Below are 14,642 nucleotides of genomic sequence, written 5' to 3' on the forward strand. Positions count from 1 at the left end.
ACAATCCAGCCGAGTAGAGGACTGCTGATGACCATGCCATTTGCTTAAACTGCCGTCGTATTAGACGCGTGGCTCGCCATTGTAACAGCCGGTGATATTGGTATCAGGCGCCCCATGGATACAACCGTCGCCCCGACATGGATCATGGCCGATTTCAGCCCTACCGCGAGCCTCTCCAAATTACCGGCGACGACGCTTCCTGCATGCCGTATTGTCGTTCACCATCCCGACGTGGTCACCAGTCCCGTTCGCCGTTGTCTCGTCGCCAATCATCTCGCTCGCCCCAATTCCGTCGCCCTACGTCGCCGAATGAACGACACCCTCGAGAAAAGTAGACGATGCATTTCCCAGAGGTGATGCTGCATCGACCACTCGCCTGCCAAATCCTCTGACCACACTGCTGAAGAAACCTGACAGACGTTAAACTGGATGACGCACATGTTGTTTCTCTAGTGGATACTGGGGCTCAGATATCAGTGATGAATTGGGAGCTCCGTCACCGCGTTAAGAAGGTCCTAACAACACCCGCAGTACCGCTCATTCGTGTCGCCGATGGCGGAACGTTTCCCGTGCTAGGTATCTGCTCTGCTAGAATAGGTGTTGCCGATCGATCCACAAGAGTACTACTTGCCCTACTCGAGAAATGGCCCTATGAACTCATCCTCGTTATGGATTTTCTGTCTGCCCAATCTCCCCTTTTTGACCATGGAACCAGCTTCTTTCAGCTAGACTTACCGTACTACCATGGCACTCCTAATACATGCCAACCGCGCTTGTGCTCAGTGGATTACGTTCGTCTACCTCCTCAAGCCGTTATATATGTGAACTTGCGGTCTTTTTCTCCCATTCCCGATGGCGATTACATCTTGACCTCAATAGTTGACGCCTTATTCGCCAAAAACGTCGCTCTTCATCGCACCCTTACTAGAGTTACGGATAATCGAACGTCTCTACTCATATTGAACTTTAGCTGGTGCACGCAACTTACCCCAGGCGGTATGACTCTATGCCACACCTCTTCTATCAGTGAATGTGCAGTTTCTGTATTCGTCACCGAGGCTTCTTTTTCCTCTACCCCACACCTCCGCCAAAATTCCACGGGGATGAGAGTAGCCTAAAGGGATAGGAAATTGTATATACAAAATATATGGAAAGAGAGACAGCTGCAGGCTAGATGGCAGAACACGAGAGCGCTACTCTGATCGTCGTATTCACCGTCTGTGGCGCATTCTTCCATGCTCGGCAACATACGCGTCCCAATGCGCGGGAATAGCGCGTAACAGTATTTCATAAATCTAAAACCAAGGTGTTTGAAATCAGCTCGGACACAGTGGTTAGTGGGCGCACATAAATTTATTGACCATCCAAGCAGGTTGATCTCGTTGGTGTTCATCCATTGGGCTTTCACGTGTATACAAGGTCACTGGTACCTGCGTAGATTGATGGCAAGCTGTAATTGTACTGCAAACACAACTACGGATGTTACTCTTTGTCCACATAAAACAGTGTAATGAATCATGCATGAAGGAAACGCTTGATTGCAGACTCATCTAAAGAGGAAATATTAAATTATCTTTTTCATAGAACATCTCAAACGTTATACACTTTTTGTCGCCAGTTTTACATAATAATTGAGCGCCATATTAAAGCAGGCTAGAAAGACGTAGTAATGCGCTAGAAGTAAGGGAGCTGAGATTTTCATCACTCAAAGTCACTTAAACCAACACACAATGACCAGGCGGTAAGCGAAGCAGGAATCACTTGTTTATTTAAGAGAAAATTGAAATTATAGCTACGGGAAGATGAAAGTGGATATTGGGAGCTTGAGACAATGCCGCCACTGAGGACCTTAGTCGCTGATGTGGAACATCCTTTTGGACAAAAAGTGTCACGTTTTTTTGCGAAATGGTACGCTATATACACTGCCAAGGCAGTGGGAGGGTGTGCTGGTTAATACTCCCAGCGTTAACTCTAGCACACACGCATTAGAACGCAAGAAGGTTGAAGGGAGGACAGTGCTGTGGTGGCTCAATTAAGAGCCTCGGACGCCTAATGCTAATACGCGGGTTGCTATTCCATGTGCAGCATGTTGCTTTTTTGTCCACTTTAATTTTTACCTATTTGTAACTTATACATTTCACTTTCTCAACTATGTAGTTGGCCGTATGCTTTCCTTATTGTTGTCATTTTATGCCAGCTTTACGTGAGAATAAAGTACTAGTAACGTGTAAGATACAGCGGAACAGACACACCAAATTTGAAGAATCGGTGTGTTTAAATCTATATGAAGTGTAGCTATAACATTGACCCGCTTCCTATAATGTACAATAGAGTGTACAGGTGAAAGCCTACAATCGCTGGAAGAAAATGATCCAATATGCAGTGAAGAAATATACCACACATGGTGCGGTACTATTGCTGAAATCATAAATTGAAGAAAAAACTGGAGGGCTAAGCGACAATTTATCCAATAAACACACAATGTACGAATGAACAAAATATTTGGAGGCCAAGCTATGAAAGATATGAATCTTTGCAATACATTTACGTTAAACCGAACACTATCCCGACATGAGTAGCTTCTAATGGCGCTCTGAGGGTGCACGCATCCTCTTTGCAGGCTGACGAAATTTCGACTGAGGCTTTTTTACAGTACCTATATAATCTAATCTAATCTAGTATCTGATAATGCTCTAGAATTAGCCTACAAATGAAGTTTTAAGGCGAGGATTTCATCCCCAGGCAGACAGCAGGTGTGGCGCTGCTCGTAGCAGATGTTGCCAGTTATTTTCAGACATTTCCTTGTAATTGGGCTTTTTTACAGATACAAACATAAAAATGCTTCCATTAGGCATATCTTGACATCATTCGATGATGCTCGTTTTGATATATTTCCATATTATAGCCACTCAAACTTTGACAAACTTAGTAAGCAAAACATATGAAAAATAATTTCAATTCAACCATGAAATACTTATGGCTTTTAAACATAACTCAGCATGATACAGAAACATTAGGCATTTATTGTTTTAGCAAAACTAATTATGAGCACTTCATGTACTCGCACTCCGCCGGATCGTATTTATAGTAAAACAGTTGCTTATTAGGTTAAAAGCGATCTATTATGATGCGAAATATCGCCGTGAGCTGTACATTCATTTCAACGCCGTGCGATTTTTCTGAAGTAATCACTGTTAAGAAAAGCTGAGAAATTTCAATTTAATTCATACAGAACAATTCTATTGCTGTTCAATTCTACTGCGCATATTTTCTGAGTTTACAGTCACTAATAGAATGATGAATAAAGTATGCAAAATAACACGAACATTGCCATAGCCTGCATGACCAGGAGGCTTGGAAAGCACAAACAAAAGCTATGCCCCCAGTGACACCGGAGTCAAATATGGTTCTTTAATACTTTTGCTATCGAGTCAACGATCTCAACAGATGGTCAAAGTAATTTATTCTTAATTTCAACTGTTCGTACGTAGTCATATATTTCAGTGTGGTGCACCATGCTAGCAATCCCGTTCCCTTCACTACGCGGTAAACTATAATGAGAAAGATCATAGGAGACTAAACTTCTCACAAGTGGCAATACAATATAATGAGTGGCGTCACTATAGTGCTTGCCGTGGTATGCCGATGCTTTAGATTTGATTCAATTTTTTTCACTGTTGTATCTGTGGCCGTTTGCAGCTATAAGCACGTTGAAATTCGCGAAACTACTTAAGTGTGCTAACGCTCAAGGACTCATCCGTCGATGGGCCTCCCTTTGTAAGGAGGATAAGAAGAACGCCTGACTACAGGGAGATTTTGAACTTCACTGGCATGTCGGCAATTTCTCCCACATTAGCATATATGTTTGACGAGTCTGATGTAAATCGCGCCGCCAAGCTAAACGTGGCCTAAGCACGTCACGTGACACTCATGCTGCCAGGGGGGGAAAGGGGGGCGAAAAACAATACTGGACGAAGTACTCACATGCACGCCCGAAAGGACCCGGCTTGCAGGTCTCATGTGCCTCGCAGACATAGGCCTGCGAGCAAGAGACAAAATCAAATATCCACTTATTTACCTGTATTTCCTTTTTGTTGACCGTACCTGATATTCTAATAAAGTTTATGATCTAGAGAGTGACATGCAATCACGAAATTGCACAGCAGAGGCACATTCCTCTATGAACTTGTCATGGCTCTCCCCTATGTTTAATGCCAGGCACTTATTACGCTTGAATCAATTGTGCAACCCATGAAAAGCCACCGTGGTTCAATAAAACATGTTTTGCGTAATACTCAAAACACAGCTCCTTTTAGGGGAGAATAACCTAATGTGACAGACATGATGCTGCAAACAATAGATTCTCTCAAAGTGTCCCTGCTCTTCGAAAATGATGCCGATCGGAAACCATCACATGACAACATTCCCTTGCAGATAACATAATCCAGTCTCAGTTTCTTCACTGGGTAATACCGCGAGAAACTCTGACTGAAACATATAACTATGTAACTGTCGGTTTAGTTGCACGCTAATATTGACCATTGCTTCAGCAGAGATTCCAGGTTTTACAGAAGGGTTGGAATACCATGGATGGACGGCCAGTGGCATGCCTTGCAGTGTAGAAGGCCGTGCTTCGATGTCAATTTGGTCAGGTTTCTGCTACATTTAACGCATCGTTGTGATGAATCATTAATACACTCTCCTCCAAAAAAGTCTGTCGGTTTTCTTTTTTCTTTTATTTCCTTTTACTAAAAGCAGAGGATCCTACAGCGACACAAGTGGAAAATGCCACACAAATATATGAGCTAACACTTTCTTGCATAGAGTTTCTCATTCCCTTTTTTGTTTGCGTGAATTCTAATCATGTTTAGTACGCATGACGCCAGACAACATAACGTTTCTGATATCCATGATGTTTTACCTAATGCGACATTTTTATGCAACGCCGCTAGAGTACTGAATGTAAAAATGCACCAAGTCAACCACTTCTTTTTTCCAATTTTTTTTTCAGCGGCGTCAGGTGTCTCCCGATATGATTCTTTGGCTGGGAGGAAACAAACGCTTGCGCCGTGCCATCCCTTGACAAGCCCAATTTAATAATGCACTCGATACGGCGACATCATATATGGTAGCGTGCATCGTTTTTTTTACACGGAGCATTCCTCTGTCTGGAGCTGAGCTGAGCTGTGGCCAAGTCCTTAGTCAACACCTCCTGTACTCCGTTGCGTACATCCGGTGGAACGTTGTAAAGTGCAGCGTTGCACCTGATATATACCTCATATACCTCCCCTGTAATTGCAGCGTTGCAGTGACTGCACTTTGCAACGCGGACAGTGCAGTCACCAAAATTTAGCCCTCCTCGTGTCGAATTGCCTGTTCGGTGCGCTCAATTATTTGTTACTTTCAAGTGGCTCCAACCAAGAAATAAGTGTATTTTTCCTGTGTTTTCGGAACGAACTCCTCATCTTCTTCCTCAGAGGTAGGTGACGACGAGGATATCAACGCACAACTTTTAAGCTTTCCTGGTTGAGGTGGGGGAGGGTGTGTTGAATTATTTTTAGCTACTTAAGCCCGGTAGGCTGGGCGCGGTGCGAGATAGTTGTCTGATTACACCTTCAATATAACCTGGCGGCAGGTTTATCTTGGCACTGTATAAGCTGTCGTTTATTTTTTGTTAGTCTGGGTTGTAAGTATTTTGGTTTCTTTGAAGAAAATTTTATGGCGCGTATATTTTGAGTGTTCGGAAAAGGGTAGGGGGTGCTTCGCTGTCTGGAGAACATTCTCTCATCGTTCTTATATTGTTGATGTGGGGGAGGGGATGACGTAGGTTGGGGTAGGGTCTGTTGGTGTTGGTTCTTGGCAACTGTTGGTCCTTGGCAACGTAAGGGTATATAAACTGACGACCAGTTTCCTTTGGAACAGCAGATAATGTTTCTGGTGTTTCGTATGCACCATTACTCAAACGTAAGTTGATTTTGTTAGTTTGTCTCGGTTTTGGGAATTTTGGTTTCTTCGAAGTCAGTTTTATGGTCCGCATCTTCTGAGAGTTCCGCTGAGGGGTTTCGCTGTGTGGAGAATGTTCTCACATCCCTCTTGTGTTGTGTTATTATTTCGGTTAAGTTTCTCGTTTCGCCAAGGTATCCTTTGACAGTTGGAACATTTGACCGTATAGACGACTTATTTTTTGGTTGGAGCCACATGAAACTCATAACCTCTTTTCTGCGTGATAACAAGTTACTACGTAAAACAGAAACATATGTTGGCCACTCAAAAGTCCCCATAGATTACACAAAATTCTGATTTAAATGGTGCATTTGAGTCAACGGATTACTTCATTATCTTTATTTGTTTAATCAAAACATTTCCTGTTTCCGCTGTTAAAAAATACAAGTAGACACTCTGCAAATATTTCTACATCTGTCACTGCCATTTTTACCTCTACAAACATCTCACATAATTTTCGTCCTCATGACCTGGCAGCGTAGACGTCTTACCATGGATCGTCCTAAACATGGGTTTGCATTTCCCCACAGTTGTAAGCGGTGTAGTGTTCAAACACAAAAATCGTACGAGACTGAAGGTGTAACCTTACATGTAGGTAAATAATCCATTTGTTTGCATGTTGCATTGCATGATATCAAACATCGCACTATGCATCGTCACCAGCTATACAGAATGTATTCGCACCTTTGGACTTGAGTAAAGCTGTGCTTCACATCTACAGGTCCAACATGTTCATTGCATCTGATATTTCTGTTTTTTTTTCACGGCTCAAGCTTTGTTCATTCCTTCAGAATCACAGCCACTTCACTATGTCCTGCAACTCTCTTCATTTGTACCACTGCTATGTGTTGGCAACACAGCGATATTGATTAGTCCTTGGTTTCAGTTATAGCGTGCTAAAGGACCCTCAGCGACAGGACGCTACACCCGCTTTAAGAATCATGAACACAAGTACTCTTAGGGCTTCTGCCAGCTTACGAGCTCCTTCGAGTAGAGTAAGCGCTTACCAATATTCTTCGGCATCAGAACTTATCGATGATTATTTCCTTGCTGTGCCATTATTCCCCTTTATTAGCAGATCGCAAACAAAATAAAATTTTCTGCGGCTCTTTTTTTTTTCAGGATAAGGAATGTTGTACTGCGAGGAACGTGATTACTTTCACTCTCCGAAGCGCAGCTCGTGTGTTTTATTTTCTGGCCTGTGCTAACGTCGAAGAGTATTATGCTTCTAGGGCCTCTGGCCTTCACAGTAGATCTGTCCGCAGATTTTGTGCGTCTGCTAAACGTCCATTCTAGCTGCAGACAACAAGTTATGCTTTCCACAGCGCTTTCCTCACCAAACAAGAAGCTTTGCGGGCATATACAACTAACTTTCATCACCACTTTCATATAGATCGCCCATACTGTCACTGGTAATTTGGCACAAAATGATTCTTCGGACGACATTCTACTTACCCCACATTGCTTGCCTTTTGAACCTCCCCGTGCGCCGGATCTTGAATTTTTAGCAGGCGACCCCTCGGTCAGCATCACTGCGGGATGACTTGACAATGAAGTTTTGCACAGTGCTGAGCCCACGAATGCTAACAAAATAATATCTTATGAAAACGGCCAAGTGAAAATGGGTTTATAATTAATGCAGCTCGCATATTGATTTATTGACTGTTGCCTTAGCCTTAGCTGCATATCGTTAGCGTCATTTTATGGACACGACGACTATACATAAACCTCCGAAGCGCACTTTTTTAGCACTCAGCGGACATTGTGCGGTATTCGCAGTTTAGTTTCAAATAAGCTTTCATTTTCCTTAAGCATTCAGTAAATCAATTCTTTGTTATCCAAGTTCTGCGCTCCTTTCGTTTCTAGGGGAACGTTCATACACATGCATGAAGAAATACCGTCTATAGTCGCTGACATATCAACGGCAAGGTCAATACTAAATAGAAGCGAACTTGAGCTAACATACTACTCTATTTTAGATGAAGAGGCATAATTTTAAGGTACTTTCCCTCCCATCTCTTTGCAAAGCTTCAAAAAACTTTGCCGCCTCGGAACCTACCTGCTGATATAAGAAGGACGGCCAGTATCAGCACCGTTGTCTTCATCGTGGTGTTTGTTCTCAGAGCTTGTAGGCGAGCGGCGATACAAGACTAATCCAAGTGCGGTGGTCGGTACTCCAGTAAAAGATGTTCGCGTTACGTCCTCTTCTGCTTATATAGGGACCTTCTTAGAGGAAGAAAGCAGTCTCGCATCGCTGCAGGCTACTTCCAGAATATATAGGTACCACTTTTCAAGAGGTCTTTTTCATTTTCCTTCTTTACGATAGCTGAGTTATCTGAATCGTGCTAGGCTTAAGCGCCTGCTCTCTGAGGCTGATTTCGCTGAGGCGGAGAAAGTAAGAATAAACAATAAATGGTGGTGTGCCAATTTTTGCGATGGGAGCAGAGATTGGTTTGGCACGTTTTCTACAAGGCAACATAAACATCCTGCGGCCTTGTATTGCTTGCTGTAGGCGTACTTAGTGATGAAGTAAGCTTGCCTTCAAGTGCAAGAAAAACTACAATAATTAGTTTGTCTCGCTATTAGATGAATATTATGAGTCATCGTATAATTGTAACCGATGGCGTAAAACAGTGACCTGCATGGTTTGTTTTATAAAAATTTGTGTATCCTTGTTGCCGAGCATTACACGCAGCGTAGTATGGTCAGTGAAGTTTTCCGGCAAGCACTAAACATATTCAAACCCTTATGGGCGCATAAGAGGTGGTTTGACTGTTCCCCGGAAATGACTCCATCACTCTCAAGAGCTTACTCAGTAATGTAAACTCCACTAAATCAAATGTAAAATAGAAGCAAAAGTCCTGTAAACCCACCGCCATGGATATAGCAGCCGTAAAGTGTGAGATGTAGGGAGTAGAGCAGCGTACGTCACTCAGCGAGACATAATTCACCGGCCTAACCATAGCCGCCATGGTGGCATAGCGGCTATGGAGTTCCGCTGCTAATCTTGAGGTCGCGGGATCCAATTCCGGACGCGGCGGCGACATTTTCATGGATACATTGAATGGGGTCATTGAATGGTGTGTAATGATATTGTAGATGTTCCCAACCATTCCTCACCAGCTTTTCATATTACCGTATCATAGCCCACAGAAAGAACCTAAGGAACTAGTGAACCGTGAAGTGCGCGAGAACACAGTGATGAGCTATGCAAAGTCTTTTAAAAGTATTGACACGCTAGCTGTAACATGCACAAGAATTCACAAGTAAAGAAAAAAGAACAGTTGATGTAAATGGTGGAATACACAGCGAAGGACTAAATAACAAATTGGGTAGAAGCCTTGAAACAGTCGTACAATGAATACGTTAAGGCACCTATGGACAATACATCAAATAAACGCAAAGGTAAATAGAAAAACCAGTGATCAAACGTAAGAAACGTAGCCAAGGAATTCATAGATATTTACAACTCCTTAAAGGAACGACCTCCTGGTCTAAACATTCTGGAGTTTTCCGTCCCAAAAACACAATGGTATTGCGAGGCACACCATGGTGGGGCAAACCGTGCTGGGGCACACCAGATTATTTAGACCACCTGGCGTTCCTTACCACGCCCGCAATGCACTGTACAAATGTGGTTTTGAATTGCATCTTCTTCATTGGAAGGCGGTGACCGCGGTCTGAATCGAACCCGCGACCTTGAAATCACCAGCGCAACGCAATAGCCGCTGTTCTATCACGGCCTATAGTATCCTACTGGTGGCTGTGGTAAAACTTTATTTCTTACAGTAGGGGTCCCGAAGGACACTCGGCTAGGCGCCAGGTGTAGAGGGCAGCTCCCACGCCAGCACAGAGAGCCCGAAGCTCTCTGCTGCCGCGCGGGCCTCCTGCACAGCCCGAAGCTGGTCGTGCAGTGAAGCACTTTTTAGAACTTTGTCCCAATGTTCCTTGTTCTTGGCGTAGGCGTCACTCGATGCACAACCACAAAGCATATGGTTCAAGTCCCCATGCTCATTGCATTGTTCGCACACATGTCTGTCATATAGTCTGGGTAGATGTGTTTCATGCGCCAAGGGTTGGGGCATGAGTTCGTTTGGAGCAAGCGTAACGTGACCGACTTGCTGCGGGTTAATTTCTTATCCATGAGGGGAAATTCTCGTCCGCCTAGATAAAAGTGCTTAGTGAGCTCGTTGTACGTGAATAATTGATCCCTGTACCCGATATGTTAGGTAGCGGGGGAAACTGGAGGGATGCGGTCGATGAGTCTTCGCGCCGCCTCGTGTGCGATCTCGTTGAGATTCCACACGCCACCCCCTAAGCTACCCATGTGGGCCGGGAACCATACGATGAAGTGATGGGCGATGTTACTTCCGCCTAAGATTCTTAGTGTCGTGTTGTCTATGCCGCCCGTATCCTACTCGGCTAAACATATTTTTGTCGCTGCACCTTTTTGGCGAGATGTGCAAACGGACATTTTATTTTTGGGTGAGAAACTTGGAGTTTCACTGACTGCGCTCGTCATATCGGGTAGGTAATGAAGTTGCGCATTTCATTCTTTGTATTCTGCGTGTGAAGGCCAGAGATAGTCTTTTTGACCTTTACAACAAAGCAGGGCACGAAAGGTTGCTTTCTCATTAATGAAAATGAAGCCGATTTTGCTCCCTTCTAAAGTAGAGCGAATTGAGGGTCTTTGAGAGCACAGGGCAAACATTCGTCGCTCCTGGGTACCACAGACACAGCATGGCATATCCTTCCCTGTAGATCGATGGGGATAACACCACGCCGTAATGTGCCTCTGCGTCAAGGAGTGTTTTCTAAGGCTACTAAAGCGGATGACTACAGGCAAGCACGGAGCCGAAAGAAGAATGACAAGCGTAGAAAAAAATGCAGAAGCACCTGCTAGAATAAATGCGCCAGATTCTCTGGGGTCTCAAGACTCAGGCCGCTAAAATTTATGTACATGTCCTTCCTTTACTGGGCCCGCTCACCGCTGCTCTTTACATAATTTAAATACATGTCTTACCAGCTGCGCTGCTGATGCAGAAGCTCACACACATGCTTCTTTGTTGCATGTTTTCTTTTTTTCTTTTTTTGAAGTTTTCATAGGATTCATGACTCCACCAATACTCCGGAAAGTGGATTGCACTTCTTAATGACTTCTTTGGACTTTGTCGACAACCATAAGAATGCTGAACTCGCCTTGATACTTGTGCATCCTTCTTCCATGCCACCATCACCCCTTATCCAGCCCTTACATCCCCGTTCCACCCTTCCCCTGTGAAGAGTAGCCGGCTAGATCATGCTAGCTCAGGTCGACCTCTCTGCCATCCTTCGAATAAGTTATCTCTCTCTTTTGCGAAGTGTTCATTGTACTCAACATTTCATCGTCCATTTGCACTAGCCAGCTGGACTCGGTGATGGAAAGATTGCAGATGACCTTGCTTGAATGGCATTTGTATATATACGACGTCTACAAAAACTGTAGCAGGCTTTCAACTTGGTCAATGATCAACAGATTATGTGATTGATCAAATGAGGTGTGTACAGCACTAGAAACGCCCCAAACGACTTACATGTACATTATTTCTAGCACTCAGAGGGGCCATACCATTGTTTCTGGTGATGTTGACTATGAGGATTTATTGGCATCCTCTGAGAAACGAGGTGGTGGGAAGTAGTCACCTTGCTTGCTTGCGGTCTTCACGTATGCTATACATGCTCTTCATTCTAGCGTTCTTGTATACCAATCAAGAATATTTTTATCTACCTCTATACATCACTGTTTTCGATCAGTGTGGACAAGAAATCCTGTGTTGTGGCCTCTGTCCGCCGCTTTGTGGTCATGTAATCATATCTCTACCATCACTTTTTCTCTTTCTGTGGCATGTCTGCGGGACACTGGATAATTATCACCCTTATCGGCTTCTGCTGTAGGTTCCCCTGTTTTCAATGAAATGGGCTCATTTCCTAGTAAGAAAAAATTCGACATCCTAAATTTTAGAAAGTCCGCAGGAATGCACTTTCTAGGAGCTGTACCACACGTGAAGAATACATGAAATGCTCTTCTCAGGACGTCTTATGTTTAAACAATATGTCAATATGGTAACTGCCAAAATAACGCATCACTTTTTATGAGAAGACCCGTCCAGTACAAATTAAACTACATCGAATCCTCCAAGTCGCCTTAAGGGTCACGTAGCACGGACATATAGCTTCATTTTATCCTATCATTATGCGCTTCCGTGGGCAAAATGCCGTTTCATAGCGAAGTTTTCACAGCACAGTCGCGCCTTTGCCTGTAGTATCTTGATAAAACTCACCGCCTCAACGTGTGGCTGATGTGCACCGCGCCGCTGCGTTGCTCAATATTTCGTACAGCCCCATCACAGGAACTCAATGCCACCCTAGTTCGAATCCTGCAAACGTAATATGCACCTGTTTTTTTTTCTGCATCGTGCAACATCTGCATGTTTTATCATTGGAGGACCGGCCTCAGAAAGTTCGCAGCCGTTTCGGTTTCACTTTTCAGAATGATATTTTTGTCATTCTCATGTAATAATACTAAGATTATGTTTGGTAGAGCTGCAGGAAATCTATCTTTATCTCAGCAACATATATATATATATATATATATATATATATATATATATATATATATATATATATATATATATATATATATATATATATATATATATATATATATATGCAAATTTTCTAATTATCTTGATAAGCCCCTTCCTGTGACTGTGAACTTCAGCAATACCTGCATGGTGGCGAGGCGCTGGCGTGCGAGTTTACTTGTCGCATAATTATTGAAATTGGCTTGATTTAACGTCAGCTGTACGCCTTTGCAGTAAAGGCAAGTTTGTAGGCGAACAGTGTCAGACTAAGTATAACGTGTCGTATGCCATTACTAAAACGGTCTAATTGCGATGAAATTATAAGTATCAGTTCGGATAAATTATAAGTTCGGGAGGACATCCGAAAAGCAGCAATATTCTATTGAAATGCCTGGAAACTGCGGTCGCTCGTTACCAATTTCTGACTATTCGTGCAGGCCAACAACTTTCCCATAATCATCATCAACATCTGCGGGCCGAATTTATCGAACTCAATCAAGCTACCAGGTTATGAATTACTTGTGTCGCCAACTATAGGTGAAAACAGCAGAGTTATGGTGTTTACTCACCGTGACGTCACTTAAATTCTTCAGCATGAACTTCCTCATGACGATAACCAATATGTATGTTTAACAGTAAAGAAGAAAAGACCGTTACTGTTGTCGATGCCTACCTATCGCCATCAAGTAGATTTGATTACAAGATATTACGAGGCGTCCTGTCAATATCTCCTCCATGGATTATCATCGGGGTCCTCAACGCTCGTCATACACTCTGCGGAACTGAGAAAGTCAACGCCAAAGGCATAGGCTTGTCATCTTTCGCCTCCGACAGCGAACTGCGAGTTTTAAATGACGGCAGTCCTGCATTTCTACGCGGCTCCATATACAGCAGCTGTCTCGACTGGGCCTTCGTCTTGCGAAGTCTCGTGAGGCGTGCTGGATGGTTCACAGACATGGAAAGGCACAGGAGTGACCATATTTCTACGTATGTTAGGATCACAGCATTTCCTCTTCCAACTCAAATGATACAACCCAAAGAGTGGACTGGCCCAAAGTCCACTCTGTTATTGAAGACCTTTGTCAGGGTGATTTACTGCATCATTTGGAAGACACAATCAACAGCACAGTGCAAAACAGTACACGTACTATAATGTTCTCTTCGAAACTCACTGAATTCGACATAGACTTAGAGCAGCTTCGAGCAATGCAGCAACGTGCCGAACATAGATACCAACGCACGAAGCCAGCGGACGACCTACGAACTGCTAGACGCCCGATTGGTATCGACGAGTGTGTGGGCAAAGTGATGGAAAGGATTATCCTCGAACGCCTGGAGTACTATTTCGAATGCCACAATATCTATCCAGAGGCCATGGCAAGTTTCCGACGTGGACACCCATCGAATGATAACGTCATCGACGTAGTTACCTACGTTCTCTACCAAAAGGGATGTAAACGTCTCTGCATTTCTTTGTTCCTCGATGTCATAGGGGTGTACGACAACAATACACTTGAAGCCATCGTCGCCGCTCTCGAAGAGGTAGGCCTCGGTGGTCGTATTTTTAGATGGATACAGAGCTATCTCTCTAGGAGATCTTTCTTTGTGAGCACCGAAGACGGCCACACTCCTATACATTACACCTACTGCGGCGACACTTAGGGCCGTGTGCTGAGCCCTACGTTGATTAACCTCATGCTGACATGTCTCCTTGATCGCCTTCCCAACACAGTTAAATTATCAATGTACGCAGACGACATATGCTTTTGGACGTCCGGACTGACAAGCTTACAGCTATGTACAAGGCTCAAGAACGCTGCCACTCAGACTACACCCTACCTTTGCAATCAAGGCCTCGAGATTCCATCGGATGAATGTGCACTTGTGGCATTTGCGCGTAAGGCCATGATCCACTGCAGCGTATTAATAAAATGGCAGGTGATACCTTTACCTTTTGTACGGTCTTACAAATTCCTGGGTGTCATAATTGACAGAGGTACCTCATGGAGCCCTTAT

At 43.8% G+C, this 14,642-nt stretch overlaps 2 long non-coding RNA genes across 3 annotated transcripts in view; one reads left to right on the top strand and one right to left on the bottom strand.

The window, feature by feature from the left end:
• Window positions 1-14,642, top strand: part of LOC139060554 (uncharacterized) — a 164,733-nt gene that overhangs the window by 127,947 nt on the left and 22,144 nt on the right. The window lies entirely within an intron of this gene.
• Window positions 1,335-14,515, bottom strand: LOC139060553 (uncharacterized). Of its 2 annotated transcripts, XR_011514916.1 has the most exons (5): window positions 14,466-14,515; window positions 12,324-12,419; window positions 7,459-7,535; window positions 3,985-4,039; window positions 1,335-1,430 (listed from the first exon to the last, which is right to left on the bottom strand). It is a non-coding gene; the product is annotated as an uncharacterized lncRNA (long non-coding RNA). The 2 variants fall into 2 exon arrangements; XR_011514917.1 differs by lacking the exons at window positions 12,324-12,419; window positions 14,466-14,515 and adding an exon at window positions 8,063-8,317.

Source organism: Dermacentor albipictus, chromosome 5 (assembly GCF_038994185.2).
Source record: "Dermacentor albipictus isolate Rhodes 1998 colony chromosome 5, USDA_Dalb.pri_finalv2, whole genome shotgun sequence".
Classification (NCBI taxonomy): Eukaryota; Metazoa; Arthropoda; class Arachnida; order Ixodida; family Ixodidae; genus Dermacentor; species Dermacentor albipictus.